The sequence below is a fragment of the Pleuronectes platessa genome, chromosome 6 (assembly GCF_947347685.1).
Source record: "Pleuronectes platessa chromosome 6, fPlePla1.1, whole genome shotgun sequence".
In the NCBI taxonomy this organism is placed as follows: Eukaryota; Metazoa; Chordata; class Actinopteri; order Pleuronectiformes; family Pleuronectidae; genus Pleuronectes; species Pleuronectes platessa.
This window is the reverse complement of record NC_070631.1, coordinates 26,113,442-26,140,501: the sequence shown is the minus strand read 5'-3', so window position 1 is coordinate 26,140,501 and position 27,060 is coordinate 26,113,442. Positions and strand designations below refer to the sequence as shown.

Here is a 27,060-nt window from a genome sequence, read left to right as displayed (position 1 = left end):
TATCTCAGCAGTAGACCCTGCTTTTCTTCAGGTGGCGTGAGACCGGGGATTTTAAGCACGCAGCCCGTAAATCCAAACAAATCACCGGTTGATAGTGACTCAGTGGAAATCGGAAGTGCCCCCGAGACAACCGCTCTAGATCTTCTGCCACCCAAAAACAACAAACAAAAATAAAAAAAAACACGCATCCGAAGACACGCACTAATCCTAATCAAGGTAATTTATTGATCCGATTTTACAAATCCAAGTTAATCAAAAATCATAACAAGATGACGCTTTACGTACCCAAGAACATTTACTGGTGTTTTAGACGAGCCCCCATATGTCACAACCTAGGGTGGGAATGACATACAAAACACGGACGTGGTACCAGGTAATACTAAGGTTTTATTTCAGATTTCGTTCCCTACAATTGTTCAGCCCAAGTCAAGTTAACAAAAACGTCTGCAACCAATCAATACACGACGCACAGGTACGAAACAAAAGATTAACACAACACCCCCGCTGCTGGGCCAAGACCAGCCTCCAGCCGTCTCTGCTGCAGGTCCAACCACCCCGATGGAGGAGGAGCCAGAGCCTTTTAACCAGTCCGGGACCTGCGCGCCGGGTGCATCCAGTTACAGCTCATCAGCCAATCTGCATACAGCGATCAGAGGGCACAAACAGGGGGTTAGATACAATACCGGCACAGGCCAGCAGGCCGTCACACCGATCCAAAGCAGAAAGCGATGCATGCGCGCGCAGAGAACAGCCTGGATGATAGCAGTGTAGAACTGGATCAACAGCTCCTGAGGCAGGTTGAATTTCCTGATCTGGTCCAGGAAGTGCATACTCTGCTGGGCCTTTTTGGTGATGGTGTCAATGTTGGAGGCCCACTTTAGGTCGTGGGAGATTGTGGATCCCAAAAATCGGAAGGTCTCCACAGCAGTCACATTGTGCTGTTGAGTATAGTGACTGGCAGCAGTGTTGACGGGCTCCTCCTAAAGTCCACTATCATCTCCACAGTTTTGAGCTTGTTCAGCTTCAGGTGGTTCTCACTACACCAAAAGGCCAGCTGTTTCACCTCCCGTCTGTACGCAGACTCATCACCGTCCCTGATGAGGCCGATGACCGTTGTGTCGTCTGCCAACTTCAGGAGTTTAACAAACAGCTCAACTTGTCCCCTAGTGCTTGTATTCATTTCCATTAGGTCTATGTACTTGTCTCCTGCTTACTTTTGATATAACTCATGTAGGTGGTCAAGGGCAGACCGTTTCTGTTGAGTCTTTCTTTAGATTCTGGAGGACATGCAGCAGCACGGTAAAAGGATACCTGGTCTGTAATACACTCCTGATCAAAATCTTAAGACCAGTTAAAAAATTGCATGAATTTGCATTTTGCACTGTTGAATCTTAGGAAGGTTCTAAGTAGAGTTTCAAAATGCAAAAAGAAGAAATGGGAACAAGAGCCCAAAAGTTGTGAGCAGGCAATTTATTGAAAACAACAATTTAACTGAAGTAGGCTGTTCATCAGCTGATCAAAAGTTTAAGACCACAGTTCAAAAAAAAAAGAAAAAATCCTAAAACAGAAATTAAAGTGTCAAAAACTGACTCAGTAATGAGTAGCTCCACCATTATTGTTGATCACTTCAAAAATTCGTTTTGGCATGCTTGATGCAAGTGTTTCCAAAAGGCTAGTGCGAATGTTGCGCCAAGTGGTGAAGATGGCTTCAGGAAGGGCATCCACTGTCTGGAACTGAAGTCCATTTTTGTAAACTTCCCTTGCCATCCATCCCCAAATGTTCTCAATTGGATTAAGATCAGGGGAACACGCAGGATGGTCCAAAAGACTGATGTTATTCTCCTGGAAAAAAGTCTTGGTCAGACGAGCATTGTGAATTGGAGTGTTGTCCTGCTGAAAAACCCAGTCGTTACCACACAGACGAGGGCCCTCAGTCATGAGGGATGCCCGCTGCAACATCCCCACATAGCCAGCTGCTGTTTGACGCCCCTGCACAACCTGGAGCTCCATTGTTCCATTGAAGGAAAAAGCACCCCAGATCATGATGGCGCCCCCTCCACTGTGCCGCGTAGAAAACATCTCAGGTGGCATCTCCTTGTCATGCCAGTAACGTTGGAAGCCATCAGGACCATCAAGGTTACATTTTTGCTCGTCAGAGAATAAAACTTTCTTCCACCTTTGAATGTCCCATGTTTGGTGCTCCCTTGCAAAGTCTAAATGGGCAATTTTGTGGCGTTGAAGGAGACTTTGAATACGTTTTTTTTTTTTGAAGCCCTTCCTTCGCAGATGCCGTCTGATGGTTATGGGCTGCAGTCAGCACCAGTAATGGTCTTAATTTGGGACGAGGATCGTCCCGTGTCTTGACGGACAGCCATTCGGATCCTGCGGCTCAGCGCCGGTGAGATTTTTTTGGGTCTACCGCTTGATTTTTTTGTTCCATAACCCCGAGGATCTTTTAAGATATGCAAAATGACTGTCTTACTGCGTCCAACCTCAGCAGCGATGGCACGTTGTGAGTGGCCTTGTTTATGCAGTTCAACAATCCTACCACGTTCAAAGACGGTGAGCTTTTTTGCCTTTGCCATCAAGAGATCTTCACAGTGTGATTACTTGACAGGAAAGGACATGGAATCCAAATTTTTGCACAGATTTTGGCTTTTAAAGGCTGTGGTCTTAAACTTTTGATCAGCTGATGAACAGCCTATTTGAGTTAAATTGTTGTTTTCAATAAATTGCCTGCTCACAACTTTTGGTCTCTTGTTCCCATTTCTTCTTTTTGCATTTTGAAGCTCTACTTAGAACCTTCCTAAGATCCAACAGTGCAAAATGCAAATTCATGCAATTTTTTAACTGGTCTTAAGATTTTGATCAGGAGTGTATGTGTCTGCAGCAATCCTGAGCTGGTCCCGTTAATGATTCGATTGCTCGATGTCGTGGTTCAATGGTGTAATGGTCAGCACTCTGGACTTTGAATCCAGTGATCCGAGTTCAAGTCTCGGTTGAACCTCAAGTTAGTTCTCATGAAATATGGAGGATGAACATCTGGTAGAAGCTCTCTGTCCTGTACTATGAAGCAGCATTTGCGCTGATCAGCTTTAATTCCTGTTAAATTAGGGGTTTCTCCTCCTACAGAACTCATTCACTTCTTAACAAGGGAAATCACAATAGTAACTTATGCTGAACGGCTGACCTGCCCTTGAGCCGGTTGAATTGGAGATGAACGATCAACCAGTATAAAAGCACCGCCCTCTGACCAATCAATTCCTTCGAAACATGACATCACAGTTCTTAGAGGATCCTATGGAGCAAAAAAAAAAGAAAAGCTCTCGATTCTTGTTGAGCTCTTCGACTGTGTGGTCTACGCGAATTCGTCCTGAACTGTTTTTCGTTCTTTTAGTTTTTTTAAGTTTTGCGTCTCTGTCATGTTTTAGAAACATTTAAACCACAACCACTCACTTGCGGTTTATCTTCCAGTTAATCCCCTACTTTTTTCTCACATAGGCTCGATCGGACATAATCTGGAGTTTTTACTCGGGGGGGGGGGGGCGCAGGCAGGAGAGACACAGTAGAAAGTCCAGAGCCTCTGAGTTGGCATTTGTGTTCTCACGTAGAGCCCCTTCCGGAGAATGTCAGGAGATTATGCAAAGTTCCGTGCATCTTGAAGCCTTGAGTAGTTTTTCCAAGTGTTCAGGCGACGGTAAGCAAACATAGCGCGCTTCAACACCTGGTTAAAATCTGAAGAAATCGATAGCCTTTTGATAAAACATGGTCAGGATGGCCGAGCGGTCTAAGGCGCTGCGTTCAGGTCGCAGTCTCCTCTGGAGGCGTGGGTTCGAATCCCACTTCTGACATTGTGCTTTTAATTTGGGCAGAGCCAACGTAATGGGCAGGATCTCCAAAAACAATGACATGTTTCTCCACATCAGGGAAGATGGCGAAAAACCTTGAGAGCCTAAATTTGAACTAAATCAAAGGTCATCTATTAATGGGTAATAAGTCACGTCTTTGCTGAACAGAGTCATCAAGTGCCGAGGGACTTGACAACTGTGGGTCTCTCTCAAAATCAGGTCCCACCGAGATTTGAACTCGGATCGCTGGATTCAGAGTCCAGAGTGCTGACCATTACACCATGGAACCACTACTCATCTCATTAACACCAATGTTGTCAAGCATTTTTTCCTGACTTTATACAAGAGCTTGATCTTGTGTTTGATAGCAAGATTTAATGACTTGACATCCTGATTTGGTCAGAACCTGTTTGGTGGCCGATCCAAAGCAGAAAGCGATGCATGCGCGCGCAGAGAACAGCCTGGATGATAGCAGTGTAGAACTGGATCAACAGCTCCTGAGGCAGGTTGAATTTCCTGATCTGGTCCAGGAAGTGCATACTCTGCTGGGCCTTTTTGGTGATGGTGTCAATGTTGGAGGCCCACTTTAGGTCGTGGGAGATTGTGGATCCCAAAAATCGGAAGGTCTCCACAGCAGTCACATTGTGCTGTTGAGTATAGTGACTGGCAGCAGTGTTGACGGGCTCCTCCTAAAGTCCACTATCATCTCCACAGTTTTGAGCTTGTTCAGCTTCAGGTGGTTCTCACTACACCAAAAGGCCAGCTGTTTCACCTCCCGTCTGTACGCAGACTCATCACCGTCCCTGATGAGGCCGATGACCGTTGTGTCGTCTGCCAACTTCAGGAGTTTAACAAACAGCTCAACTTGTCCCCTAGTGCTTGTATTCATTTCCATTAGGTCTATGTACTTGTCTCCTGCTTACTTTTGATATAACTCATGTAGGTGGTCAAGGGCAGACCGTTTCTGTTGAGTCTTTCTTTAGATTCTGGAGGACATGCAGCAGCACGGTAAAAGGATACCTGGTCTGTAATACACTCCTGATCAAAATCTTAAGACCAGTTAAAAAATTGCATGAATTTGCATTTTGCACTGTTGAATCTTAGGAAGGTTCTAAGTAGAGTTTCAAAATGCAAAAAGAAGAAATGGGAACAAGAGCCCAAAAGTTGTGAGCAGGCAATTTATTGAAAACAACAATTTAACTGAAGTAGGCTGTTCATCAGCTGATCAAAAGTTTAAGACCACAGTTCAAAAAAAAAAGAAAAAATCCTAAAACAGAAATTAAAGTGTCAAAAACTGACTCAGTAATGAGTAGCTCCACCATTATTGTTGATCACTTCAAAAATTCGTTTTTGGCATGCTTGATGCAAGTGTTTCCAAAAGGCTAGTGCGAATGTTGCGCCAAGTGGTGAAGATGGCTTCAGGAAGGGCATCCACTGTCTGGAACTGAAGTCCATTTTTGTAAACTTCCCTTGCCATCCATCCCCAAATGTTCTCAATTGGATTAAGATCAGGGGAACACGCAGGATGGTCCAAAAGACTGATGTTATTCTCCTGGAAAAAAGTCTTGGTCAGACGAGCATTGTGAATTGGAGTGTTGTCCTGCTGAAAAACCCAGTCGTTACCACACAGACGAGGGCCCTCAGTCATGAGGGATGCCCGCTGCAACATCCCCACATAGCCAGCTGCTGTTTGACGCCCCTGCACAACCTGGAGCTCCATTGTTCCATTGAAGGAAAAAGCACCCCAGATCATGATGGCGCCCCCTCCACTGTGCCGCGTAGAAAACATCTCAGGTGGCATCTCCTTGTCATGCCAGTAACGTTGGAAGCCATCAGGACCATCAAGGTTACATTTTTGCTCGTCAGAGAATAAAACTTTCTTCCACCTTTGAATGTCCCATGTTTGGTGCTCCCTTGCAAAGTCTAAATGGGCAATTTTGTGGCGTTGAAGGAGACTTTGAATACATTTTTTTTTTTTGAAGCCCTTCCTTCGCAGATGCCGTCTGATGGTTATGGGCTGCAGTCAGCACCAGTAATGGCCTTAATTTGGGACGAGGATCGTCCCGTGTCTTGACGGACAGCCATTCGGATCCTCCGGCTCAGCGCCGGTGAGATTTTTTTGGGTCTACCGCTTGATTTTTTTGTTCCATAACCCTGAGGATCTTTTAAGATATGCAAAATGACTGTCTTACTGCGTCCAACCTCAGCAGCGATGGCACGTTGTGAGAGGCCTTGTTTATGCAGTTCAACAATCCTACCACGTTCAAAGACGGTGAGCTTTTTTGCCTTTGCCATCAAGAGATCTTCACAGTGTGATTACTTGACAGGAAAGGACATGGAATCCAAATTTTTGCACAGATTTTGGCTTTTAAAGGCTGTGGTCTTAAACTTTTGATCAGCTGATGAACAGCCTATTTGAGTTAAATTGTTGTTTTCAATAAATTGCCTGCTCACAACTTTTGGTCTCTTGTTCCCATTTCTTCTTTTTGCATTTTGAAGCTCTACTTAGAACCTTCCTAAGATCCAACAGTGCAAAATGCAAATTCATGCAATTTTTTAACTGGTCTTAAGATTTTGATCAGGAGTGTATGTGTCTGCAGCAATCCTGAGCTGGTCCCGTTAATGATTCGATTGCTCGATGTCGTGGTTCAATGGTGTAATGGTCAGCACTCTGGACTTTGAATCCAGTGATCCGAGTTCAAGTCTCGGTTGAACCTCAAGTTAGTTCTCATGAAATATAGAGGATGAACATCTGGCAGAAGGTCTCTGTCCTGTACTATGAAGCAGCATTTGCGCTGATCAGCTTTAATTCCTGTTAAATTAGGGGTTTGTCCTCCTACAGAACTCATTCACTTCTTAATAGTAATTTATGCTGAACGGCTGACCTGCCCTTGAGCCGGTTGAATTGGAGATGAACGATCAACCAGTATAAAAGCACCGCCCTCTGACCAATCAATTCCTTCGAAACATGACATCACAGTTCTTAGAGGATCCTATGGAGCAAAAAAAAAAAGAAAAGCTCTCGATTCTTGTTGAGCTCTTCGACTGTGTGGTCTACGCGAATTCGTCCTGAACTGTTTTTCGTTCTTTTAGTTTTTTTAAGTTTTGCGTCTCTGTCATGTTTTAGAAACATTTAAACCACAACCACTCACTTGCGGTTTATCTTCCAGTTAATCCCCTACTTTTTTCTCACATAGGCTCGATCGGACATAATCTGGAGTTTTTACTCGGGGGGGGGCGCAGGCAGGAGAGACACAGTAGAAAGTCCAGAGCCTCTGAGTTGGCATTTGTGTTCTCACGTAGAGCCCCTTCCGGAGAATGTCAGGAGATTATGCAAAGTTCCGTGCATCTTGAAGCCTTGAGTCGTTTTTCCAAGTGTTCAGGCGACGGTAAGCAAACATAGCGCGCTTCAACACCTGGTTAAAATCTGAAGAAATCGATAGCCTTTTGATAAAATATGGTCAGGATGGCCGAGCGGTCTAAGGAGCTGCGTTCAGGTCGCAGTCTCCTCTGGAGGCGTGGGTTCGAATCCCACTTCTGACATTGTGCTTTTAATTTGGGCAGAGCCAACGTAATGGGCAGGATCTCCAAAAACAATGACATGTTTCTCCACATCAGGGAAGATGGCGAAAAACCTTGAGAGCCTAAATTTGAACTAAATCAAAGGTCATCTATTAATGGGTAATAAGTCACGTCTTTGCTGAACAGAGTCATCAAGTGCCGAGGGACTTGACAACTGTGGGTCTCTCTCAAAATCAGGTCCCACCGAGATTTGCACTCGGATCGCTGGATTCAGAGTCCAGAGTGCTGACCATTACACCATGGAACCACTACTCATCTCATTAACACCAATGTTGTCAAGCATTTTTTCCTGACTTTATACAAGAGCTTGATCTTGTGTTTGATAGCAAGATTTAATGACTTGACATCCTGATTTGGTCAGAACCTGTTTGGTGGCCGATGTCACAACCTAGGGTGGGAATGACATACAAAACACGGACGTGGTACCAGGTAATACTAAGGTTTTATTTCAGATTTCGTTCCCTACAATTGTTCAGCCCAAGTCAAGTTAACAAAAACGTCTGCAACCAATCAATACACGACGCACAGGTACGAAACAAAAGATTAACACAACACCCCCGCTGCTGGGCCAAGACCAGCCTCCAGCCGTCTCTGCTGCAGGTCCAACCACCCCGATGGAGGAGGAGCCAGAGCCTTTTAACCAGTCCGGGACCTGCGCGCCGGGTGCATCCAGTTACAGCTCATCAGCCAATCTGCATACAGCGATCAGAGGGCACAAACAGGGGGTTAGATACAATACCGGCACAGGCCAGCAGGCCGTCACACCCTCCCCCTAAAAAGATGGAAACCCCCCCCCAGGTTTTCACCTGTCCCAATGTTTACACAATAAACAAAAACAAAATTCAGTTAAACATATAAACATTACTCAGCACACATAGGGGCTCGTGACAATGCATCTGCAACTACATTGTCAGAGCCCCTAATGTGGCGAATATCCAAGTTGTATGGCTGAAGAAAGAGACTCCATCTCATCAGCCGTTGGTTTGGGTTCTGGAGAGAATGTAGAAAGGTCAGTGGGTTATGGTCGCTGTAAATAACCACGGCCGAACAATGCCCACCCACATACACCTCGAAATGCTGGAGTGCCCATACGAGCGCGAGGGCCTCCTTTTCAATCACAGAATAATTCAATTGGTAATTCTTGAATTTTCGCGAAAAGAAACATACAGGATGTTCTACGCCAGTGTCATTTTCTTGTATCAACACCGCTCCAGCGCCGACGTTACTGGCATCCGTTTGAATTTTAAATGGTTTGTCCAGTCGTGGAGCCATCAAAACGGGTGCAGAGCTTAACAGAGCTTTAACCGAGTCAAACGCGTTTTGACAGGTGTCTGTCCACGTATAAGTGGCCTTTGCTTTTAACAAACTAGTCAATGGCGCGACTACGGACGAAAAGTTTCTGCAGAAGCAGCGGTAAAAACCCACCATCCCGAGGAAGCGCATTAATTCGCGTTTTGTAGCAGGAACAGGGAACTCGTCAATAACCTGCACTTTGGCCCGGATGGGGAGCACTTGCCCCTGCCCCACTACCTTACCCAGGTAGGTCACGGTCGCTCCAGCAAACTCACACTTGGCTAGATTAACCGTGAGCCGTGCCTGTGCCAGGCGCGCGAGGAGCAGTCGCAAGCGCTCCAGATGTGATGACCAGGTATTACTGACCGTAACCACATCATCCAAATAAACAGTTACCCCTTCCAGCCCAGCCACAACACGATTCATTAATCTTTGAAATGTCGCTGGGGCATTACGCAACCCAAATGACATGACACGATACGAAAATAACCCTTTAGGTGTGATAAAAGCGGAAACTTCACGAGCCCTCTCAGTTAACAGCACTTGCCAATATCCTTTAAGGAGATCTAATTTTGTGACGAATTTGGCTGCTCCGACTTCATCAATACAATCCTCTATACGAGGTAAAGGAAACGAATCAGGTTTGGTTACAGCATTTAGTTTGCGATAATCAGTACAAAAACGAAACGTACCGTCAGACTTTTTAACCAATAAGCATGGCGAAGACCAGCTGGAGAAAGACGGTTCAGCTAAGTTATTGTCAAGCAAATACTGAACCTCTTCGTCCTGACTTTCCTTTTTCCCGATAGGCACTCGATAAAAACGCTGCCGGATGGGCTCAGCACCCCCCACATCGATATCGTGCTCCAGCAAATCAGTCTGTGTAGGCACATCAGAGAACAACACTTTAAACTCCCCAAGCAAATCAGTGAGCTCTTGGCTCTGAATCGAATTTAAATGTTTTAGGACTGACGACATGGCTAGCAATGTCTCGGAATTCTTTAAACGTCCTTGTAACACACAATCATCGGTTGTGTTAAGCTCCTCCCCCTCTGATGCTGCCACCATCAAAGGTGCGCGAACCAGAGAGGAGCTGTCCACTAGCACCTGAGAGGAGCTGTAGTTATAAGCACCTGCTGATCCACTAACCCGGCCACAACTACACACCTAACGCTCTCTTTTAATCTCCTTTGTATCACGGAAACGACGATGTTATAATTGTCCGCAACCTCGATTAACTGGTCTTTAGTTAACGAGTTTAATAATTCAGCCGAAGGAGTTTGGATAAAACCAGTCACAATTTTTGACGCCATATTCAAACAAAATCAATATTCCCCAATTAACCTTTGATTTGCTACAGAGATCAACAAATTACCCCAGTACCTATCTCAGCAGTAGACCCTGCTTTTCTTCAGGTGGCGTGAGACCGGGGATTTTAAGCACGCAGCCCGTAAATCCAAACAAATCACCGGTTGATAGTGACTCAGTGGAAATCGGAAGTGCCCCCGAGACAACCGCTCTAGATCTTCTGCCACCCAAAAACAACAAACAAAAATAAAAAAAAACACGCATCCGAAGACACGCACTAATCCTAATCAAGGTAATTTATTGATCCGATTTTACAAATCCAAGTTAATCAAAAATCATAACAAGATGACGCTTTACGTACCCAAGAACATTTACTGGTGTTTTAGACGAGCCCCCATATGTCACAACCTAGGGTGGGAATGACATACAAAACACGGACGTGGTACCAGGTAATACTAAGGTTTTATTTCAGATTTCGTTCCCTACAATTGTTCAGCCCAAGTCAAGTTAACAAAAACGTCTGCAACCAATCAATACACGACGCACAGGTACGAAACAAAAGATTAACACAACACCCCCGCTGCTGGGCCAAGACCAGCCTCCAGCCGTCTCTGCTGCAGGTCCAACCACCCCGATGGAGGAGGAGCCAGAGCCTTTTAACCAGTCCGGGACCTGCGCGCCGGGTGCATCCAGTTACAGCTCATCAGCCAATCTGCATACAGCGATCAGAGGGCACAAACAGGGGGTTAGATACAATACCGGCACAGGCCAGCAGGCCGTCACACCGATCCAAAGCAGAAAGCGATGCATGCGCGCGCAGAGAACAGCCTGGATGATAGCAGTGTAGAACTGGATCAACAGCTCCTGAGGCAGGTTGAATTTCCTGATCTGGTCCAGGAAGTGCATACTCTGCTGGGCCTTTTTGGTGATGGTGTCAATGTTGGAGGCCCACTTTAGGTCGTGGGAGATTGTGGATCCCAAAAATCGGAAGGTCTCCACAGCAGTCACATTGTGCTGTTGAGTATAGTGACTGGCAGCAGTGTTGACGGGCTCCTCCTAAAGTCCACTATCATCTCCACAGTTTTGAGCTTGTTCAGCTTCAGGTGGTTCTCACTACACCAAAAGGCCAGCTGTTTCACCTCCCGTCTGTACGCAGACTCATCACCGTCCCTGATGAGGCCGATGACCGTTGTGTCGTCTGCCAACTTCAGGAGTTTAACAAACAGCTCAACTTGTCCCCTAGTGCTTGTATTCATTTCCATTAGGTCTATGTACTTGTCTCCTGCTTACTTTTGATATAACTCATGTAGGTGGTCAAGGGCAGACCGTTTCTGTTGAGTCTTTCTTTAGATTCTGGAGGACATGCAGCAGCACGGTAAAAGGATACCTGGTCTGTAATACACTCCTGATCAAAATCTTAAGACCAGTTAAAAAATTGCATGAATTTGCATTTTGCACTGTTGAATCTTAGGAAGGTTCTAAGTAGAGTTTCAAAATGCAAAAAGAAGAAATGGGAACAAGAGCCCAAAAGTTGTGAGCAGGCAATTTATTGAAAACAACAATTTAACTGAAGTAGGCTGTTCATCAGCTGATCAAAAGTTTAAGACCACAGTTCAAAAAAAAAAGAAAAAATCCTAAAACAGAAATTAAAGTGTCAAAAACTGACTCAGTAATGAGTAGCTCCACCATTATTGTTGATCACTTCAAAAATTCGTTTTGGCATGCTTGATGCAAGTGTTTCCAAAAGGCTAGTGCGAATGTTGCGCCAAGTGGTGAAGATGGCTTCAGGAAGGGCATCCACTGTCTGGAACTGAAGTCCATTTTTGTAAACTTCCCTTGCCATCCATCCCCAAATGTTCTCAATTGGATTAAGATCAGGGGAACACGCAGGATGGTCCAAAAGACTGATGTTATTCTCCTGGAAAAAAGTCTTGGTCAGACGAGCATTGTGAATTGGAGTGTTGTCCTGCTGAAAAACCCAGTCGTTACCACACAGACGAGGGCCCTCAGTCATGAGGGATGCCCGCTGCAACATCCCCACATAGCCAGCTGCTGTTTGACGCCCCTGCACAACCTGGAGCTCCATTGTTCCATTGAAGGAAAAAGCACCCCAGATCATGATGGCGCCCCCTCCACTGTGCCGCGTAGAAAACATCTCAGGTGGCATCTCCTTGTCATGCCAGTAACGTTGGAAGCCATCAGGACCATCAAGGTTACATTTTTGCTCGTCAGAGAATAAAACTTTCTTCCACCTTTGAATGTCCCATGTTTGGTGCTCCCTTGCAAAGTCTAAATGGGCAATTTTGTGGCGTTGAAGGAGACTTTGAATACGTTTTTTTTTTTTGAAGCCCTTCCTTCGCAGATGCCGTCTGATGGTTATGGGCTGCAGTCAGCACCAGTAATGGTCTTAATTTGGGACGAGGATCGTCCCGTGTCTTGACGGACAGCCATTCGGATCCTGCGGCTCAGCGCCGGTGAGATTTTTTTGGGTCTACCGCTTGATTTTTTTGTTCCATAACCCCGAGGATCTTTTAAGATATGCAAAATGACTGTCTTACTGCGTCCAACCTCAGCAGCGATGGCACGTTGTGAGTGGCCTTGTTTATGCAGTTCAACAATCCTACCACGTTCAAAGACGGTGAGCTTTTTTGCCTTTGCCATCAAGAGATCTTCACAGTGTGATTACTTGACAGGAAAGGACATGGAATCCAAATTTTTGCACAGATTTTGGCTTTTAAAGGCTGTGGTCTTAAACTTTTGATCAGCTGATGAACAGCCTATTTGAGTTAAATTGTTGTTTTCAATAAATTGCCTGCTCACAACTTTTGGTCTCTTGTTCCCATTTCTTCTTTTTGCATTTTGAAGCTCTACTTAGAACCTTCCTAAGATCCAACAGTGCAAAATGCAAATTCATGCAATTTTTTAACTGGTCTTAAGATTTTGATCAGGAGTGTATGTGTCTGCAGCAATCCTGAGCTGGTCCCGTTAATGATTCGATTGCTCGATGTCGTGGTTCAATGGTGTAATGGTCAGCACTCTGGACTTTGAATCCAGTGATCCGAGTTCAAGTCTCGGTTGAACCTCAAGTTAGTTCTCATGAAATATGGAGGATGAACATCTGGTAGAAGCTCTCTGTCCTGTACTATGAAGCAGCATTTGCGCTGATCAGCTTTAATTCCTGTTAAATTAGGGGTTTCTCCTCCTACAGAACTCATTCACTTCTTAACAAGGGAAATCACAATAGTAACTTATGCTGAACGGCTGACCTGCCCTTGAGCCGGTTGAATTGGAGATGAACGATCAACCAGTATAAAAGCACCGCCCTCTGACCAATCAATTCCTTCGAAACATGACATCACAGTTCTTAGAGGATCCTATGGAGCAAAAAAAAAAGAAAAGCTCTCGATTCTTGTTGAGCTCTTCGACTGTGTGGTCTACGCGAATTCGTCCTGAACTGTTTTTCGTTCTTTTAGTTTTTTTAAGTTTTGCGTCTCTGTCATGTTTTAGAAACATTTAAACCACAACCACTCACTTGCGGTTTATCTTCCAGTTAATCCCCTACTTTTTTCTCACATAGGCTCGATCGGACATAATCTGGAGTTTTTACTCGGGGGGGGGGGGCGCAGGCAGGAGAGACACAGTAGAAAGTCCAGAGCCTCTGAGTTGGCATTTGTGTTCTCACGTAGAGCCCCTTCCGGAGAATGTCAGGAGATTATGCAAAGTTCCGTGCATCTTGAAGCCTTGAGTAGTTTTTCCAAGTGTTCAGGCGACGGTAAGCAAACATAGCGCGCTTCAACACCTGGTTAAAATCTGAAGAAATCGATAGCCTTTTGATAAAACATGGTCAGGATGGCCGAGCGGTCTAAGGCGCTGCGTTCAGGTCGCAGTCTCCTCTGGAGGCGTGGGTTCGAATCCCACTTCTGACATTGTGCTTTTAATTTGGGCAGAGCCAACGTAATGGGCAGGATCTCCAAAAACAATGACATGTTTCTCCACATCAGGGAAGATGGCGAAAAACCTTGAGAGCCTAAATTTGAACTAAATCAAAGGTCATCTATTAATGGGTAATAAGTCACGTCTTTGCTGAACAGAGTCATCAAGTGCCGAGGGACTTGACAACTGTGGGTCTCTCTCAAAATCAGGTCCCACCGAGATTTGAACTCGGATCGCTGGATTCAGAGTCCAGAGTGCTGACCATTACACCATGGAACCACTACTCATCTCATTAACACCAATGTTGTCAAGCATTTTTTCCTGACTTTATACAAGAGCTTGATCTTGTGTTTGATAGCAAGATTTAATGACTTGACATCCTGATTTGGTCAGAACCTGTTTGGTGGCCGATCCAAAGCAGAAAGCGATGCATGCGCGCGCAGAGAACAGCCTGGATGATAGCAGTGTAGAACTGGATCAACAGCTCCTGAGGCAGGTTGAATTTCCTGATCTGGTCCAGGAAGTGCATACTCTGCTGGGCCTTTTTGGTGATGGTGTCAATGTTGGAGGCCCACTTTAGGTCGTGGGAGATTGTGGATCCCAAAAATCGGAAGGTCTCCACAGCAGTCACATTGTGCTGTTGAGTATAGTGACTGGCAGCAGTGTTGACGGGCTCCTCCTAAAGTCCACTATCATCTCCACAGTTTTGAGCTTGTTCAGCTTCAGGTGGTTCTCACTACACCAAAAGGCCAGCTGTTTCACCTCCCGTCTGTACGCAGACTCATCACCGTCCCTGATGAGGCCGATGACCGTTGTGTCGTCTGCCAACTTCAGGAGTTTAACAAACAGCTCAACTTGTCCCCTAGTGCTTGTATTCATTTCCATTAGGTCTATGTACTTGTCTCCTGCTTACTTTTGATATAACTCATGTAGGTGGTCAAGGGCAGACCGTTTCTGTTGAGTCTTTCTTTAGATTCTGGAGGACATGCAGCAGCACGGTAAAAGGATACCTGGTCTGTAATACACTCCTGATCAAAATCTTAAGACCAGTTAAAAAATTGCATGAATTTGCATTTTGCACTGTTGAATCTTAGGAAGGTTCTAAGTAGAGTTTCAAAATGCAAAAAGAAGAAATGGGAACAAGAGCCCAAAAGTTGTGAGCAGGCAATTTATTGAAAACAACAATTTAACTGAAGTAGGCTGTTCATCAGCTGATCAAAAGTTTAAGACCACAGTTCAAAAAAAAAAGAAAAAATCCTAAAACAGAAATTAAAGTGTCAAAAACTGACTCAGTAATGAGTAGCTCCACCATTATTGTTGATCACTTCAAAAATTCGTTTTGGCATGCTTGATGCAAGTGTTTCCAAAAGGCTAGTGCGAATGTTGCGCCAAGTGGTGAAGATGGCTTCAGGAAGGGCATCCACTGTCTGGAACTGAAGTCCATTTTTGTAAACTTCCCTTGCCATCCATCCCCAAATGTTCTCAATTGGATTAAGATCAGGGGAACACGCAGGATGGTCCAAAAGACTGATGTTATTCTCCTGGAAAAAAGTCTTGGTCAGACGAGCATTGTGAATTGGAGTGTTGTCCTGCTGAAAAACCCAGTCGTTACCACACAGACGAGGGCCCTCAGTCATGAGGGATGCCCGCTGCAACATCCCCACATAGCCAGCTGCTGTTTGACGCCCCTGCACAACCTGGAGCTCCATTGTTCCATTGAAGGAAAAAGCACCCCAGATCATGATGGCGCCCCCTCCACTGTGCCGCGTAGAAAACATCTCAGGTGGCATCTCCTTGTCATGCCAGTAACGTTGGAAGCCATCAGGACCATCAAGGTTACATTTTTGCTCGTCAGAGAATAAAACTTTCTTCCACCTTTGAATGTCCCATGTTTGGTGCTCCCTTGCAAAGTCTAAATGGGCAATTTTGTGGCGTTGAAGGAGACTTTGAATACATTTTTTTTTTTTGAAGCCCTTCCTTCGCAGATGCCGTCTGATGGTTATGGGCTGCAGTCAGCACCAGTAATGGCCTTAATTTGGGACGAGGATCGTCCCGTGTCTTGACGGACAGCCATTCGGATCCTCCGGCTCAGCGCCGGTGAGATTTTTTTGGGTCTACCGCTTGATTTTTTTGTTCCATAACCCTGAGGATCTTTTAAGATATGCAAAATGACTGTCTTACTGCGTCCAACCTCAGCAGCGATGGCACGTTGTGAGAGGCCTTGTTTATGCAGTTCAACAATCCTACCACGTTCAAAGACGGTGAGCTTTTTTGCCTTTGCCATCAAGAGATCTTCACAGTGTGATTACTTGACAGGAAAGGACATGGAATCCAAATTTTTGCACAGATTTTGGCTTTTAAAGGCTGTGGTCTTAAACTTTTGATCAGCTGATGAACAGCCTATTTGAGTTAAATTGTTGTTTTCAATAAATTGCCTGCTCACAACTTTTGGTCTCTTGTTCCCATTTCTTCTTTTTGCATTTTGAAGCTCTACTTAGAACCTTCCTAAGATCCAACAGTGCAAAATGCAAATTCATGCAATTTTTTAACTGGTCTTAAGATTTTGATCAGGAGTGTATGTGTCTGCAGCAATCCTGAGCTGGTCCCGTTAATGATTCGATTGCTCGATGTCGTGGTTCAATGGTGTAATGGTCAGCACTCTGGACTTTGAATCCAGTGATCCGAGTTCAAGTCTCGGTTGAACCTCAAGTTAGTTCTCATGAAATATGGAGGATGAACATCTGGCAGAAGGTCTCTGTCCTGTACTATGAAGCAGCATTTGCGCTGATCAGCTTTAATTCCTGTTAAATTAGGGGTTTGTCCTCCTACAGAACTCATTCACTTCTTAATAGTAACTTATGCTGAACGGCTGACCTGCCCTTGAGCCGGTTGAATTGGAGATGAACGATCAACCAGTATAAAAGCACCGCCCTCTGACCAATCAATTCCTTCGAAACATGACATCACAGTTCTTAGAGGATCCTATGGAGCAAAAAAAAAAAGAAAAGCTCTCGATTCTTGTTGAGCTCTTCGACTGTGTGGTCTACGCGAATTCGCTCCTGAACTGTTTTTCGTTCTTTTAGTTTTTTTAAGTTTTGCGTCTCTGTCATGTTTTAGAAACATTTAAACCACAACCACTCACTTGCGGTTTATCTTCCAGTTAATCCCCTACTTTTTTCTCACATAGGCTCGATCGGACATAATCTGGAGTTTTTACTCGGGGGGGGGCGCAGGCAGGAGAGACACAGTAGAAAGTCCAGAGCCTCTGAGTTGGCATTTGTGTTCTCACGTAGAGCCCCTTCCGGAGAATGTCAGGAGATTATGCAAAGTTCCGTGCATCTTGAAGCCTTGAGTAGTTTTTCCAAGTGTTCAGGCGACGGTAAGCAAACATAGCGCGCTTCAACACCTGGTTAAAATCTGAAGAAATCGATAGCCTTTTGATAAAACATGGTCAGGATGGCCGAGCGGTCTAAGGCGCTGCGTTCAGGTCGCAGTCTCCTCTGGAGGCGTGGGTTCGAATCCCACTTCTGACATTGTGCTTTTAATTTGGGCAGAGCCAACGTAATGGGCAGGATCTCCAAAAACAATGACATGTTTCTCCACATCAGGGAAGATGGCGAAAAACCTTGAGAGCCTAAATTTGAACTAAATCAAAGGTCATCTATTAATGGGTAATAAGTCACGTCTTTGCTGAACAGAGTCATCAAGTGCCGAGGGACTTGACAACTGTGGGTCTCTCTCAAAATCAGGTCCCACCGAGATTTGAACTCGGATCGCTGGATTCAGAGTCCAGAGTGCTGACCATTACACCATGGAACCACTACTCATCTCATTAACACCAATGTTGTCAAGCATTTTTTCCTGACTTTATACAAGAGCTTGATCTTGTGTTTGATAGCAAGATTTAATGACTTGACATCCTGATTTGGTCAGAACCTGTTTGGTGGCCGATCCAAAGCAGAAAGCGATGCATGCGCGCGCAGAGAACAGCCTGGATGATAGCAGTGTAGAACTGGATCAACAGCTCCTGAGGCAGGTTGAATTTCCTGATCTGGTCCAGGAAGTGCATACTCTGCTGGGCCTTTTTGGTGATGGTGTCAATGTTGGAGGCCCACTTTAGGTCGTGGGAGATTGTGGATCCCAAAAATCGGAAGGTCTCCACAGCAGTCACATTGTGCTGTTGAGTATAGTGACTGGCAGCAGTGTTGACGGGCTCCTCCTAAAGTCCACTATCATCTCCACAGTTTTGAGCTTGTTCAGCTTCAGGTGGTTCTCACTACACCAAAAGGCCAGCTGTTTCACCTCCCGTCTGTACGCAGACTCATCACCGTCCCTGATGAGGCCGATGACCGTTGTGTCGTCTGCCAACTTCAGGAGTTTAACAAACAGCTCAACTTGTCCCCTAGTGCTTGTATTCATTTCCATTAGGTCTATGTACTTGTCTCCTGCTTACTTTTGATATAACTCATGTAGGTGGTCAAGGGCAGACCGTTTCTGTTGAGTCTTTCTTTAGATTCTGGAGGACATGCAGCAGCACGGTAAAAGGATACCTGGTCTGTAATACACTCCTGATCAAAATCTTAAGACCAGTTAAAAAATTGCATGAATTTGCATTTTGCACTGTTGAATCTTAGGAAGGTTCTAAGTAGAGTTTCAAAATGCAAAAAGAAGAAATGGGAACAAGAGCCCAAAAGTTGTGAGCAGGCAATTTATTGAAAACAACAATTTAACTGAAGTAGGCTGTTCATCAGCTGATCAAAAGTTTAAGACCACAGTTCAAAAAAAAAAGAAAAAATCCTAAAACAGAAATTAAAGTGTCAAAAACTGACTCAGTAATGAGTAGCTCCACCATTATTGTTGATCACTTCAAAAATTCGTTTTGGCATGCTTGATGCAAGTGTTTCCAAAAGGCTAGTGCGAATGTTGCGCCAAGTGGTGAAGATGGCTTCAGGAAGGGCATCCACTGTCTGGAACTGAAGTCCATTTTTGTAAACTTCCCTTGCCATCCATCCCCAAATGTTCTCAATTGGATTAAGATCAGGGGAACACGCAGGATGGTCCAAAAGACTGATGTTATTCTCCTGGAAAAAAGTCTTGGTCAGACGAGCATTGTGAATTGGAGTGTTGTCCTGCTGAAAAACCCAGTCGTTACCACACAGACGAGGGCCCTCAGTCATGAGGGATGCCCGCTGCAACATCCCCACATAGCCAGCTGCTGTTTGACGCCCCTGCACAACCTGGAGCTCCATTGTTCCATTGAAGGAAAAAGCACCCCAGATCATGATGGCGCCCCCTCCACTGTGCCGCGTAGAAAACATCTCAGGTGGCATCTCCTTGTCATGCCAGTAACGTTGGAAGCCATCAGGACCATCAAGGTTACATTTTTGCTCGTCAGAGAATAAAACTTTCTTCCACCTTTGAATGTCCCATGTTTGGTGCTCCCTTGCAAAGTCTAAATGGGCAATTTTGTGGCGTTGAAGGAGACTTTGAATACATTTTTTTTTTTTGAAGCCCTTCCTTCGCAGATGCCGTCTGATGGTTATGGGCTGCAGTCAGCACCAGTAATGGCCTTAATTTGGGACGAGGATCGTCCCGTGTCTTGACGGACAGCCATTCGGATCCTCCGGCTCAGCGCCGGTGAGATTTTTTTGGGTCTACCGCTTGATTTTTTTGTTCCATAACCCTGAGGATCTTTTAAGATATGCAAAATGACTGTCTTACTGCGTCCAACCTCAGCAGCGATGGCACGTTGTGAGAGGCCTTGTTTATGCAGTTCAACAATCCTACCACGTTCAAAGACGGTGAGCTTTTTTGCCTTTGCCATCAAGAGATCTTCACAGTGTGATTACTTGACAGGAAAGGACATGGAATCCAAATTTTTGCACAGATTTTGGCTTTTAAAGGCTGTGGTCTTAAACTTTTGATCAGCTGATGAACAGCCTATTTGAGTTAAATTGTTGTTTTCAATAAATTGCCTGCTCACAACTTTTGGTCTCTTGTTCCCATTTCTTCTTTTTGCATTTTGAAGCTCTACTTAGAACCTTCCTAAGATCCAACAGTGCAAAATGCAAATTCATGCAATTTTTTAACTGGTCTTAAGATTTTGATCAGGAGTGTATGTGTCTGCAGCAATCCTGAGCTGGTCCCGTTAATGATTCGATTGCTCGATGTCGTGGTTCAATGGTGTAATGGTCAGCACTCTGGACTTTGAATCCAGTGATCCGAGTTCAAGTCTCGGTTGAACCTCAAGTTAGTTCTCATGAAATATGGAGGATGAACATCTGGCAGAAGGTCTCTGTCCTGTACTATGAAGCAGCATTTGCGCTGATCAGCTTTAATTCCTGTTAAATTAGGGGTTTGTCCTCCTACAGAACTCATTCACTTCTTAATAGTAACTTATGCTGAACGGCTGACCTGCCCTTGAGCCGGTTGAATTGGAGATGAACGATCAACCAGTATAAAAGCACCGCCCTCTGACCAATCAATTCCTTCGAAACATGACATCACAGTTCTTAGAGGATCCTATGGAGCAAAAAAAAAAAGAAAAGCTCTCGATTCTTGTTGAGCTCTTCGACTGTGTGGTCTACGCGAATTCGCTCCTGAACTGTTTTTCGTTCTTTTAGTTTTTTTAAGTTTTGCGTCTCTGTCATGTTTTAGAAACATTTAAACCACAACCACTCACTTGCGGTTTATCTTCCAGTTAATCCCCTACTTTTTTCTCACATAGGCTCGATCGGACATAATCTGGAGTTTTTACTCGGGGGGGGGCGCAGGCAGGAGAGACACAGTAGAAAGTCCAGAGCCTCTGAGTTGGCATTTGTGTTCTCACGTAGAGCCCCTTCCGGAGAATGTCAGGAGATTATGCAAAGTTCCGTGCATCTTGAAGCCTTGAGTAGTTTTTCCAAGTGTTCAGGCGACGGTAAGCAAACATAGCGCGCTTCAACACCTGGTTAAAATCTGAAGAAATCGATAGCCTTTTGATAAAACATGGTCAGGATGGCCGAGCGGTCTAAGGCGCTGCGTTCAGGTCGCAGTCTCCTCTGGAGGCGTGGGTTCGAATCCCACTTCTGACATTGTGCTTTTAATTTGGGCAGAGCCAACGTAATGGGCAGGATCTCCAAAAACAATGACATGTTTCTCCACATCAGGGAAGATGGCGAAAAACCTTGAGAGCCTAAATTTGAACTAAATCAAAGGTCATCTATTAATGGGTAATAAGTCACGTCTTTGCTGAACAGAGTCATCAAGTGCCGAGGGACTTGACAACTGTGGGTCTCTCTCAAAATCAGGTCCCACCGAGATTTGAACTCGGATCGCTGGATTCAGAGTCCAGAGTGCTGACCATTACACCATGGAACCACTACTCATCTCATTAACACCAATGTTGTCAAGCATTTTTTCCTGACTTTATACAAGAGCTTGATCTTGTGTTTGATAGCAAGATTTAATGACTTGACATCCTGATTTGGTCAGAACCTGTTTGGTGGCCGATCCAAAGCAGAAAGCGATGCATGCGCGCGCAGAGAACAGCCTGGATGATAGCAGTGTAGAACTGGATCAACAGCTCCTGAGGCAGGTTGAATTTCCTGATCTGGTCCAGGAAGTGCATACTCTGCTGGGCCTTTTTGGTGATGGTGTCAATGTTGGAGGCCCACTTTAGGTCGTGGGAGATTGTGGATCCCAAAAATCGGAAGGTCTCCACAGCAGTCACATTGTGCTGTTGAGTATAGTGACTGGCAGCAGTGTTGACGGGCTCCTCCTAAAGTCCACTATCATCTCCACAGTTTTGAGCTTGTTCAGCTTCAGGTGGTTCTCACTACACCAAAAGGCCAGCTGTTTCACCTCCCGTCTGTACGCAGACTCATCACCGTCCCTGATGAGGCCGATGACCGTTGTGTCGTCTGCCAACTTCAGGAGTTTAACAAACAGCTCAACTTGTCCCCTAGTGCTTGTATTCATTTCCATTAGGTCTATGTACTTGTCTCCTGCTTACTTTTGATATAACTCATGTAGGTGGTCAAGGGCAGACCGTTTCTGTTGAGTCTTTCTTTAGATTCTGGAGGACATGCAGCAGCACGGTAAAAGGATACCTGGTCTGTAATACACTCCTGATCAAAATCTTAAGACCAGTTAAAAAATTGCATGAATTTGCATTTTGCACTGTTGAATCTTAGGAAGGTTCTAAGTAGAGTTTCAAAATGCAAAAAGAAGAAATGGGAACAAGAGCCCAAAAGTTGTGAGCAGGCAATTTATTGAAAACAACAATTTAACTGAAGTAGGCTGTTCATCAGCTGATCAAAAGTTTAAGACCACAGTTCAAAAAAAAAAGAAAAAATCCTAAAACAGAAATTAAAGTGTCAAAAACTGACTCAGTAATGAGTAGCTCCACCATTATTGTTGATCACTTCAAAAATTCGTTTTGGCATGCTTGATGCAAGTGTTTCCAAAAGGCTAGTGCGAATGTTGCGCCAAGTGGTGAAGATGGCTTCAGGAAGGGCATCCACTGTCTGGAACTGAAGTCCATTTTTGTAAACTTCCCTTGCCATCCATCCCCAAATGTTCTCAATTGGATTAAGATCAGGGGAACACGCAGGATGGTCCAAAAGACTGATGTTATTCTCCTGGAAAAAAGTCTTGGTCAGACGAGCATTGTGAATTGGAGTGTTGTCCTGCTGAAAAACCCAGTCGTTACCACACAGACGAGGGCCCTCAGTCATGAGGGATGCCCGCTGCAACATCCCCACATAGCCAGCTGCTGTTTGACGCCCCTGCACAACCTGGAGCTCCATTGTTCCATTGAAGGAAAAAGCACCCCAGATCATGATGGCGCCCCCTCCACTGTGCCGCGTAGAAAACATCTCAGGTGGCATCTCCTTGTCATGCCAGTAACGTTGGAAGCCATCAGGACCATCAAGGTTACATTTTTGCTCGTCAGAGAATAAAACTTTCTTCCACCTTTGAATGTCCCATGTTTGGTGCTCCCTTGCAAAGTCTAAATGGGCAATTTTGTGGCGTTGAAGGAGACTTTGAATACGTTTTTTTTTTTTGAAGCCCTTCCTTCGCAGATGCCGTCTGATGGTTATGGGCTGCAGTCAGCACCAGTAATGGTCTTAATTTGGGACGAGGATCGTCCCGTGTCTTGACGGACAGCCATTCGGATCCTGCGGCTCAGCGCCGGTGAGATTTTTTTGGGTCTACCGCTTGATTTTTTTGTTCCATAACCCTGAGGATCTTTTAAGATATGCAAAATGACTGTCTTACTGCGTCCAACCTCAGCAGCGATGGCACGTTGTGAGTGGCCTTGTTTATGCAGTTCAACAATCCTACCACGTTCAAAGACGGTGAGCTTTTTTGCCTTTGCCATCAAGAGATCTTCACAGTGTGATTACTTGACAGGAAAGGACATGGAATCCAAATTTTTGCACAGATTTTGGCTTTTAAAGGCTGTGGTCTTAAACTTTTGATCAGCTGATGAACAGCCTATTTGAGTTAAATTGTTGTTTTCAATAAATTGCCTGCTCACAACTTTTGGTCTCTTGTTCCCATTTCTTCTTTTTGCATTTTGAAGCTCTACTTAGAACCTTCCTAAGATCCAACAGTGCAAAATGCAAATTCATGCAATTTTTTAACTGGTCTTAAGATTTTGATCAGGAGTGTATGTGTCTGCAGCAATCCTGAGCTGGTCCCGTTAATGATTCGATTGCTCGATGTCGTGGTTCAATGGTGTAATGGTCAGCACTCTGGACTTTGAATCCAGTGATCCGAGTTCAAGTCTCGGTTGAACCTCAAGTTAGTTCTCATGAAATATGGAGGATGAACATCTGGCAGAAGGTCTCTGTCCTGTACTATGAAGCAGCATTTGCGCTGATCAGCTTTAATTCCTGTTAAATTAGGGGTTTGTCCTCCTACAGAACTCATTCACTTCTTAATAGTAACTTATGCTGAACGGCTGACCTGCCCTTGAGCCGGTTGAATTGGAGATGAACGATCAACCAGTATAAAAGCACCGCCCTCTGACCAATCAATTCCTTCGAAACATGACATCACAGTTCTTAGAGGATCCTATGGAGCAAAAAAAAAAAGAAAAGCTCTCGATTCTTGTTGAGCTCTTCGACTGTGTGGTCTACGCGAATTCGCTCCTGAACTGTTTTTCGTTCTTTTAGTTTTTTTAAGTTTTGCGTCTCTGTCATGTTTTAGAAACATTTAAACCACAACCACTCACTTGCGGTTTATCTTCCAGTTAATCCCCTACTTTTTTCTCACATAGGCTCGATCGGACATAATCTGGAGTTTTTACTCGGGGGGGGGCGCAGGCAGGAGAGACACAGTAGAAAGTCCAGAGCCTCTGAGTTGGCATTTGTGTTCTCACGTAGAGCCCCTTCCGGAGAATGTCAGGAGATTATGCAAAGTTCCGTGCATCTTGAAGCCTTGAGTAGTTTTTCCAAGTGTTCAGGCGACGGTAAGCAAACATAGCGCGCTTCAACACCTGGTTAAAATCTGAAGAAATCGATAGCCTTTTGATAAAACATGGTCAGGATGGCCGAGCGGTCTAAGGCGCTGCGTTCAGGTCGCAGTCTCCTCTGGAGGCGTGGGTTCGAATCCCACTTCTGACATTGTGCTTTTAATTTGGGCAGAGCCAACGTAATGGGCAGGATCTCCAAAAACAATGACATGTTTCTCCACATCAGGGAAGATGGCGAAAAACCTTGAGAGCCTAAATTTGAACTAAATCAAAGGTCATCTATTAATGGGTAATAAGTCACGTCTTTGCTGAACAGAGTCATCAAGTGCCGAGGGACTTGACAACTGTGGGTCTCTCTCAAAATCAGGTCCCACCGAGATTTGAACTCGGATCGCTGGATTCAGAGTCCAGAGTGCTGACCATTACACCATGGAACCACTACTCATCTCATTAACACCAATGTTGTCAAGCATTTTTTCCTGACTTTATACAAGAGCTTGATCTTGTGTTTGATAGCAAGATTTAATGACTTGACATCCTGATTTGGTCAGAACCTGTTTGGTGGCCGATCCAAAGCAGAAAGCGATGCATGCGCGCGCAGAGAACAGCCTGGATGATAGCAGTGTAGAACTGGATCAACAGCTCCTGAGGCAGGTTGAATTTCCTGATCTGGTCCAGGAAGTGCATACTCTGCTGGGCCTTTTTGGTGATGGTGTCAATGTTGGAGGCCCACTTTAGGTCGTGGGAGATTGTGGATCCCAAAAATCGGAAGGTCTCCACAGCAGTCACATTGTGCTGTTGAGTATAGTGACTGGCAGCAGTGTTGACGGGCTCCTCCTAAAGTCCACTATCATCTCCACAGTTTTGAGCTTGTTCAGCTTCAGGTGGTTCTCACTACACCAAAAGGCCAGCTGTTTCACCTCCCGTCTGTACGCAGACTCATCACCGTCCCTGATGAGGCCGATGACCGTTGTGTCGTCTGCCAACTTCAGGAGTTTAACAAACAGCTCAACTTGTCCCCTAGTGCTTGTATTCATTTCCATTAGGTCTATGTACTTGTCTCCTGCTTACTTTTGATATAACTCATGTAGGTGGTCAAGGGCAGACCGTTTCTGTTGAGTCTTTCTTTAGATTCTGGAGGACATGCAGCAGCACGGTAAAAGGATACCTGGTCTGTAATACACTCCTGATCAAAATCTTAAGACCAGTTAAAAAATTGCATGAATTTGCATTTTGCACTGTTGAATCTTAGGAAGGTTCTAAGTAGAGTTTCAAAATGCAAAAAGAAGAAATGGGAACAAGAGCCCAAAAGTTGTGAGCAGGCAATTTATTGAAAACAACAATTTAACTGAAGTAGGCTGTTCATCAGCTGATCAAAAGTTTAAGACCACAGTTCAAAAAAAAAAGAAAAAATCCTAAAACAGAAATTAAAGTGTCAAAAACTGACTCAGTAATGAGTAGCTCCACCATTATTGTTGATCACTTCAAAAATTCGTTTTGGCATGCTTGATGCAAGTGTTTCCAAAAGGCTAGTGCGAATGTTGCGCCAAGTGGTGAAGATGGCTTCAGGAAGGGCATCCACTGTCTGGAACTGAAGTCCATTTTTGTAAACTTCCCTTGCCATCCATCCCCAAATGTTCTCAATTGGATTAAGATCAGGGGAACACGCAGGATGGTCCAAAAGACTGATGTTATTCTCCTGGAAAAAAGTCTTGGTCAGACGAGCATTGTGAATTGGAGTGTTGTCCTGCTGAAAAACCCAGTCGTTACCACACAGACGAGGGCCCTCAGTCATGAGGGATGCCCGCTGCAACATCCCCACATAGCCAGCTGCTGTTTGACGCCCCTGCACAACCTGGAGCTCCATTGTTCCATTGAAGGAAAAAGCACCCCAGATCATGATGGCGCCCCCTCCACTGTGCCGCGTAGAAAACATCTCAGGTGGCATCTCCTTGTCATGCCAGTAACGTTGGAAGCCATCAGGACCATCAAGGTTACATTTTTGCTCGTCAGAGAATAAAACTTTCTTCCACCTTTGAATGTCCCATGTTTGGTGCTCCCTTGCAAAGTCTAAATGGGCAATTTTGTGGCGTTGAAGGAGACTTTGAATACGTTTTTTTTTTTTGAAGCCCTTCCTTCGCAGATGCCGTCTGATGGTTATGGGCTGCAGTCAGCACCAGTAATGGTCTTAATTTGGGACGAGGATCGTCCCGTGTCTTGACAGACAGCCATTCGGATCCTGCGGCTCAGCGCCGGTGAGATTTTTTTGGGTCTACCGCTTGATTTTTTTGTTCCATAACCCTGAGGATCTTTTAAGATATGCAAAATGACTGTCTTACTGCGTCCAACCTCAGCAGCGATGGCACGTTGTGAGTGGCCTTGTTTATGCAGTTCAACAATCCTACCACGTTCAAAGACGGTGAGCTTTTTTGCCTTTGCCATCAAGAGATCTTCACAGTGTGATTACTTGACAGGAAAGGACATGGAATCCAAATTTTTGCACAGATTTTGGCTTTTAAAGGCTGTGGTCTTAAACTTTTGATCAGCTGATGAACAGCCTATTTGAGTTAAATTGTTGTTTTCAATAAATTGCCTGCTCACAACTTTTGGTCTCTTGTTCCCATTTCTTCTTTT

General features: G+C 44.9%; 18 non-coding genes across 18 annotated transcripts; 12 read left to right on the top strand and 6 right to left on the bottom strand.

Moving 5' to 3' along the window:
* Nucleotides 1-2,935: 2,935 nt before the first annotated feature.
* On the top strand, nucleotides 2,936-3,007 carry trnaq-uug (transfer RNA glutamine (anticodon UUG)). Its single transcript has one exon. It is a non-coding gene; the product is annotated as a tRNA-Gln (tRNA).
* Nucleotides 3,008-3,768: 761 nt separating this feature from the next.
* On the top strand, nucleotides 3,769-3,851 carry trnal-cag (transfer RNA leucine (anticodon CAG)). Its single transcript has one exon. It is a non-coding gene; the product is annotated as a tRNA-Leu (tRNA).
* A 214-nt stretch (nucleotides 3,852-4,065) lies between these two features.
* trnaq-cug (transfer RNA glutamine (anticodon CUG)) lies at nucleotides 4,066-4,137 on the bottom strand. The gene has a single exon. It is a non-coding gene; the product is annotated as a tRNA-Gln (tRNA).
* Nucleotides 4,138-6,493: 2,356 nt separating this feature from the next.
* trnaq-uug (transfer RNA glutamine (anticodon UUG)) lies at nucleotides 6,494-6,565 on the top strand. The gene has a single exon. It is a non-coding gene; the product is annotated as a tRNA-Gln (tRNA).
* A 743-nt stretch (nucleotides 6,566-7,308) lies between these two features.
* Nucleotides 7,309-7,391, top strand: trnal-cag (transfer RNA leucine (anticodon CAG)). The gene has a single exon. It is a non-coding gene; the product is annotated as a tRNA-Leu (tRNA).
* A 214-nt stretch (nucleotides 7,392-7,605) lies between these two features.
* trnaq-cug (transfer RNA glutamine (anticodon CUG)) lies at nucleotides 7,606-7,677 on the bottom strand. The gene has a single exon. It is a non-coding gene; the product is annotated as a tRNA-Gln (tRNA).
* A 5,365-nt stretch (nucleotides 7,678-13,042) lies between these two features.
* trnaq-uug (transfer RNA glutamine (anticodon UUG)) lies at nucleotides 13,043-13,114 on the top strand. The gene has a single exon. It is a non-coding gene; the product is annotated as a tRNA-Gln (tRNA).
* Nucleotides 13,115-13,874: 760 nt separating this feature from the next.
* Nucleotides 13,875-13,957, top strand: trnal-cag (transfer RNA leucine (anticodon CAG)). Its single transcript has one exon. It is a non-coding gene; the product is annotated as a tRNA-Leu (tRNA).
* Nucleotides 13,958-14,171: 214 nt separating this feature from the next.
* trnaq-cug (transfer RNA glutamine (anticodon CUG)) lies at nucleotides 14,172-14,243 on the bottom strand. Its single transcript has one exon. It is a non-coding gene; the product is annotated as a tRNA-Gln (tRNA).
* A 2,355-nt stretch (nucleotides 14,244-16,598) lies between these two features.
* On the top strand, nucleotides 16,599-16,670 carry trnaq-uug (transfer RNA glutamine (anticodon UUG)). The gene has a single exon. It is a non-coding gene; the product is annotated as a tRNA-Gln (tRNA).
* A 744-nt stretch (nucleotides 16,671-17,414) lies between these two features.
* trnal-cag (transfer RNA leucine (anticodon CAG)) lies at nucleotides 17,415-17,497 on the top strand. Its single transcript has one exon. It is a non-coding gene; the product is annotated as a tRNA-Leu (tRNA).
* Nucleotides 17,498-17,711: 214 nt separating this feature from the next.
* Nucleotides 17,712-17,783, bottom strand: trnaq-cug (transfer RNA glutamine (anticodon CUG)). The gene has a single exon. It is a non-coding gene; the product is annotated as a tRNA-Gln (tRNA).
* Nucleotides 17,784-20,138: 2,355 nt separating this feature from the next.
* On the top strand, nucleotides 20,139-20,210 carry trnaq-uug (transfer RNA glutamine (anticodon UUG)). Its single transcript has one exon. It is a non-coding gene; the product is annotated as a tRNA-Gln (tRNA).
* Nucleotides 20,211-20,954: 744 nt separating this feature from the next.
* On the top strand, nucleotides 20,955-21,037 carry trnal-cag (transfer RNA leucine (anticodon CAG)). The gene has a single exon. It is a non-coding gene; the product is annotated as a tRNA-Leu (tRNA).
* Nucleotides 21,038-21,251: 214 nt separating this feature from the next.
* Nucleotides 21,252-21,323, bottom strand: trnaq-cug (transfer RNA glutamine (anticodon CUG)). Its single transcript has one exon. It is a non-coding gene; the product is annotated as a tRNA-Gln (tRNA).
* A 2,355-nt stretch (nucleotides 21,324-23,678) lies between these two features.
* Nucleotides 23,679-23,750, top strand: trnaq-uug (transfer RNA glutamine (anticodon UUG)). Its single transcript has one exon. It is a non-coding gene; the product is annotated as a tRNA-Gln (tRNA).
* Nucleotides 23,751-24,494: 744 nt separating this feature from the next.
* On the top strand, nucleotides 24,495-24,577 carry trnal-cag (transfer RNA leucine (anticodon CAG)). Its single transcript has one exon. It is a non-coding gene; the product is annotated as a tRNA-Leu (tRNA).
* Nucleotides 24,578-24,791: 214 nt separating this feature from the next.
* trnaq-cug (transfer RNA glutamine (anticodon CUG)) lies at nucleotides 24,792-24,863 on the bottom strand. The gene has a single exon. It is a non-coding gene; the product is annotated as a tRNA-Gln (tRNA).
* Nucleotides 24,864-27,060: the final 2,197 nt, after the last annotated feature.